A 6380-nucleotide genomic window follows, 5' to 3' on the forward strand; every position below is an offset into this window, starting at 1 on the left:
TTTTATGTGCTGGAATGTGCAGAAAATAGGTTTAAATGTTAAACAAATTTCTTCCAGTCAGAGAATGTTGCATATAATTTAATTTTTGCTTGATGCATAAAGTTAAAAGATTAAAACTAATAAAACAAGTTTTAAAAAGAGACGTTTCCATTTGATTACATTTTGTATGATGGATTATGCAGAAAAAAGTAGAATTGGGCTGAAAGATCTATCGCTTTATCACCTATTCAGGTTGTAAATCGTGTTTTTAAAAAGTAACTAACTAAGTAATTGATTACTTTTGAAAATAAGTAATCAGTAAAGTAACGGGATTACTTTTTGGGGGAAGTAATCAGTAATTAGTAACTGATTACTTTTTTCAAGTAACTTGACCAACACTGTTTATTTAATATTAATTTATAGTATCAGCTGATGTTTGCTGGAGCCACAGCTGTAAAAGCTGCTGGTCATGATATCGGTTTGAAAACATGAAGGTGATACAAATCATACATATATACCAACAAGACAGTGTACATCACTGTCACAACAGCGTTTGTTTTAGTTCAAAGGCTTTATGGTTTTTCCCATAATACCTGGTCGTGCAGTTTTTTTGTCAGTTCAGCCTTATACATTATGTTTAACCCGAGTGACCACCCGGTCAGCTGGTGGGTAACAGGCATTTCCGAAAACATTAGAGCACTTATGCAAATATGTGATGTCTTGATGAATCGAGCAGATATTTAAAGTTTACACAGCACCATTCTCACATGAAAATATCTTAAAAGTTTATTTTGTGACCCAGAAAGATTCATATTTCAAACTCCACCACTCCGTGTTCCTCCGCCACTGCCTCGTTTGAGTTTTGAACGAAATGCATTCTGGGATATTGCATTTCGTCATTTCGAGCTGATTGGAGACCAGAACACCCAATCAGATTTTTTGCATCCAAGTCTGTGATTGGCTGGTTTTGTGGCACAAATATAACGGTGTATAGAAAGAGTTGAGCGTGCACGGGCAGAAATGTTGAGAGCGCAAGCAACACATTGCGAGTGAGCGCAAATGCAAAAACTGAGCGAGAGGGGCTGCTATTGTGTGTGTATGGATAATAGCAAACAGTGAAATACAGTTTTTGCACACAGCAATGAATTTTCTTCACTCAAATTTAGCTTTTCTTTGCTCAAAATAAATTTCTCCTCAAAATGCAACACTTGGACCTGCAAATTGTTTTTACGTGCGCTCAAATTTTTTTTACGTGCGTCAGAATAGTGGCACAAAAATAACGCCATATAAGTTTACGTGGTTCAAGTATCTGACCATGATACCTAATTGGCGCCTCCTGGGTGAGATGTTCTGGCCATGTTCCACCAGGAGGAGGCCCCAGGGCAGACCCAGGCCACGCGGGAGAGATTAAATCTCTTGGCTGACCTTGAAACGACAAGCTGGAGGAGGTGGTCGAGTAGAGCTTCTCTCATAGGCTGCTGCCCCCGTGACCCGACCCCAGAAAAGCCGAAGAAGATGGATGGATGAATTTTGAACTTTCTCTTCCAGATGTGCTGTAATACATGAGTATTGCCCCTAGATGGAAGCAAACTTTAAATATAAATCAAGGAATTGAGATTAAAAAGTCTTTAGGTCCAACTGATAGATGAATAGGAACGTTTATTTTATTTTATATTTAAATTCACCTCCCGGAAGAGTTCACTATTCACTGATAGAGCACTTCCTACTCAAATTTATTAATTAATTCATTTATTTATAAAGCACATTTAATAACAACAGGGAGTTGACCAAAGTGCTGTACAATATAACAATTAAACAATGAAATTAACAACAACAACAGGTAAGAAAATTTAAAGAAAATTAGGATAAAAGAATTGGTAACTCTCATACAGTTTCAAAAGCCAAAGTTTAAAAAAAAAAGTGTTTTAAGATGCGATTTAAAAAGAGTAACAGTTGGGGCCTTTCTAATGTGGAGAGGTAGATCATTCCACATTTTCGGTGCCACAACTGCAAATGCCCGAGCTCGTCTATGAACCATCCTAGACTTATGTAAGGTGAGGAGTAGATGATCGCTTGATTGAAGGGCTCTAGAGGGCGTATAACGCTGCAAAAGGTCAGACTAATAGTCCGGTGCCTTAGCGCTTTTTAAGTTATTTATTTAGCACTTTATAAGTCAAAAGTAAAATTTTGAATTTAATTCTAAAACACACTATATACTATACTATCTAAAACGCATTTAAGGATGTGCCTTTAATGTGAAAGGAGCCTAGAAGGAAGTTTGGGCAGAGTGTTAGTACAGCGGTGACTGTGAAGCTGTACTGTTGTAACTCTCAGCCTCTGTGTGTGACTGTGTCCCTGTTTTAGAGAGGAAATCCTCAGATGTTGATCCCAGCTGTTATTCAGCTGCTACATGTGGAAACAATCTTCTTCATATTAATTTGGTCAGGATTGGCTAATTATGTAACATTCCCACCGTTTTTTCTTGCTCCACACTCAGACAGCAGTTCACAGCTTGTGCTTACACCTGCTTAAAGTGAATATTAGGTGATCATGTTGCTGGTACACTTCACGGTCATGATCAAAATCTAGGTTAGCCACAACCAAATGCAAGCAAGTCAAATTTTCCATCTGACACTTTAGTGAAACCCACAGAACCACATGAGAAAAACTTTATGAATCCTACAGAGAAATAAGATCCAGGAAACATAAAAAATGAAGAAAATTATTAAAGTTACTGAGGTCATTAAATAAAACATTGAAACTATTTGTATTTTATTCACAGATAAATTCCACCGTGAAACTTAAATATAACATCTTCTTTATTTAGTTCAAATTATTGAAAAAAAAAAAAGCAAACAAACAAAAATTTTTGACCATGTGGATGTCCTCTTGTCTGAGGGACCAGTTAGAGACCAGCAGCTGGATGTCAGTGGTTGGACTGGTGGACTACTTCAGTGAAGAGTAGACGACGTCTGGCTCTGGTTTAAAGTCTGAACACAAACACACACAGTTCAAACAACAGGAAACGTGATTACAAGCTTTGTAGTTTAATCAAGACCTCCAATCTCCACCTCTCTGCATCACACACAGTCCCAGTGAGCTCTGAGCTACAGTGATGATGTAGTTTGGTTAGCTTAGCTTAGCATGATGGCAGTAATCAGGGTGAACAGTTAGCTTGTCTCTGTTCACAGTTAAAGATAAAGAGCAGCTGTACCTGGGCCTCCTTGTTCTGATGGCTGTTTGTCCATAACTGACGTCTTCAGTTCTCACTGTGGAGTCAACTGCAGATGAATCCTCCTCTGTAAATTAAAACATATTGAAATTAACTCAGGAGACGATATTTTTCAGCATTAAAAAGACATTAAGTAATAATGTTAACAGCAGCTTTTCACAGTTTTCTCATCTTAACACCTTCCGTGAAGTATAGATTTACCACAAACTGGGGGGTTTCTGTAAATAAGAGGATGATGTAACACCACAAATTATTCACCACAGAGCAAAAGACAAACTATTTTTAGCCAAACCACCACACACTGAAGGTGGGTCTTATCAGCTTCAGACTACAGTCAAACTAACATGATCAACAGGATGAATGTGTGTCAGCATGTCACAGAAACTACTAATTTATTACGTTTTTTATGGGTAGTTCTAGATTTTCAGTATAGAGACTGACGTTACTGGATTTAAAATACTGGAGTCAATTAAATATTAACAAATCAAATGGGTAAATTTAAAGACAAACAGTAAATAACAAAGGAATTATTTCTTGATGTAATTTGTCATTAACTTTGAATTAATTGATGGTCTATGTTTAGAGTTTATTGAAATGCTTTTCCAGATTATGTCTCCATGTTCCTTCCTGTGTTTAAATTGAACAGCTCTGTGTTGAAACACCTGCAGCTGAAGTGTTTTCTTTCTATCAGAAACAGGATGCTGGACGACTGCAGAGCTGTTAGCTTCAGTTACCCACAGACCACAAACACACAGTCCAGCTCACAGTGAACAACACTCAGTAAGTACAGAGTTAAACACACATGACTAAAGGAAACACATGTGAAACTAAATTATAAAGTTAAAAATCGCTATTTCATGTTTTGATTAAATAAAGTCAGGAAAATATTTTTGTGTTATAACAGTCCATATTTCTGATCATTCCTCACATGATCCATAATGTCCTCATAATCCATCTCATTGGAGTTACATTTAGCTTCATGAAGACTGTTCTAATTCTACCTTCACACTAAACTTTGTCTGAGGCATTTGAAGAGGAAAACTATGTCCAAACTATGATGATGATCTACATGCTGTGATTCCAGTTTCGCTTCCTGCATTTTGTAAATGATCCAAGATTGAAAATGTACACAAAAAAAGTCCTTCTATGAGCAAATCCAAGTCATGGTGCAGGAAACATGCTTCAGCTACTGACTGTTTTTTTAGGGATTTGAAAATGATCATTTTTATCCAGGGTTCATTTCATCTTACACATGTCCTCACATCATAAACTATAAATTATGTAATTTTTAAAAACTTTGTAAACACTATATGATATATTGTTACCTCTGCTTCTTCTGTTTGGCTGCTGTTGATGATTACATGTTTTAACGTAGATGTACATGACATGAGTGATGATGTCATCGTCTCCAAATTCTTCTTGATCCAAAACAAACAGTAATATAAATCAAATATCTAAACAGAGATTACATTTAAGAAAGTATTTACTGTGATCATAATGAATGTGAAGATTATTCTTCACCTTCAGGTTTCCTGTGAAAACATTGTCTCACCAGCAGAACCAGTAACACCAGCAGAACCAGTAACAGAACCAAACAGAACAGAATCTCTACACACTCTGTTCCATCACATGACAACACAGAGAGAACAGGAGGAGAGGTTGATGAAGGAAGAGTGATGAAGGGGGAACCAGGTGGAGGTGTGGATGTAGGTGGAGGTGTGGTGGTGTGTTTGTCTAAAATAAAGCAAACACAGTCATTAAGTTGTCGTCACATTGTGAATGTTGAAAGCTGCAGAAACACAGACAGGTGAGTGTGTCACCTGTGACAGTGATCCAGCTGGATGGAGACTCTCCATGACCGCTGATGTCACACTTGTAGAGGCCTTCATCAGACCTGGAAACATGCTGCATGGTCATGTGACCTGTAGGCTGCTTCCTGATGAGGGAGCCATCTTTATAGAAAGCAGCTGGGAGGTTGGAGGGAGTGGTCTTTGTTTTACAGAGCAGAGTGACGTCATCTCCCTCCATCACAGGGAGGACAGGACTCTGCAGGATCACTGATCCACCTCAACACAGAGACAAACTACAGCATTTCATCCATTTACACACAGCTTCATCAACACTAACTCCACACACTCAGCTTACCAGTGACTGTCAGGTTAACCATGTTACTGATGGGACCCTCTCTGGACTCACACCAGTAAACTCCACCGTCCAACAGGAGGATACTGCTTGTACAAGAAGAGCCAGTTAATTGTCCCCACTCCTCACATTCAGCTCTGGTGTCTGTGCTTGTGTTTCTCCTCAGAGTCCATCCAGCAGAGCTGTCGTCCTCCTCACAGCTCAGAGACACAACGTCTCCTTCAAAGAACTGAGAGCTGCTGGGACTCACAGTCAGACGAGCTGTGAGGGTTAAAATGAAAAAGCTGATCATCTGTTAGACTTTTGTAGTTATATTTCAGTAATAAATCCTTCAGTTTTATATGTGAGGTCATATCAGTGGGGCGATCGTGGCTCGAGAGTTGGGAGTTCGCCTTGTAATCGGAAGGTTACCGGTTCGAGCCCCGGCTTGGACAGTCTCGGTTGTTGTGTCCTTGGGCAAGACACTTCACCCGTTGCCTACTGGTGGTGGTCAGAGGTGGCGCCAGTGTCTGGCAGCCTCGCCTCTGTCAGTGCGCCCAGGGCGGCTGTGGCTACAATGTAGCTGCCATCACCTGTGTGTGTGAATGGGTGGATGACAGGTTGTGTAAAGCGCTTTGGGGTCCTTAGGGACGAGAAAGCACTATACAAATACAGGCCATTTACCATCAGTGAGCACTTATCAGGTTTAAACTGTGACAGAAGAAGGTTACTGACCTTGGTTTGTTGTGCAGCTCAGCAGTGAGATCAGAACTAAAGAGAAATGACACTCAGGTTGATTTGAGGTGAACTTAAAGAAAAACTTCACACAAACAGCTGACAAACACAGAAACTAGTCTCTCTGATGTATCTACTCATTTTGAGTTTGATGCCAGCAACATGTTTCAATAAAGTTTGGACAACAAGTGACTGAAAAAGTAAATCCCACAAAGTCACATGTCCACTGTGCAGCTGTGTTGATATAATGAGTGAATGATTTGAGCTTTTCACTGCCTGCTGTGTTTCCTCGACTCCTGAGCAAAGATAAAGA

At 39.2% G+C, this 6380-nt stretch overlaps 1 long non-coding RNA gene across 1 annotated transcript; it reads right to left on the bottom strand.

The window, feature by feature from the left end:
- Positions 1 to 1777: 1777 nt before the first annotated feature.
- On the bottom strand, positions 1778 to 4641 carry LOC102079318 (uncharacterized). Its single transcript, XR_267990.4, has 3 exons — positions 4537 to 4641; positions 3194 to 3278; positions 1778 to 2969 (listed from the first exon to the last, which is right to left on the bottom strand). It is a non-coding gene; the product is annotated as an uncharacterized LOC102079318 (long non-coding RNA).
- Between the last annotated feature and the right edge of the window lie 1739 nt (positions 4642 to 6380).

Source organism: Oreochromis niloticus, linkage group LG3 (genome assembly GCF_001858045.2).
Source record: "Oreochromis niloticus isolate F11D_XX linkage group LG3, O_niloticus_UMD_NMBU, whole genome shotgun sequence".
In the NCBI taxonomy this organism is placed as follows: domain Eukaryota; kingdom Metazoa; phylum Chordata; class Actinopteri; order Cichliformes; family Cichlidae; genus Oreochromis; species Oreochromis niloticus.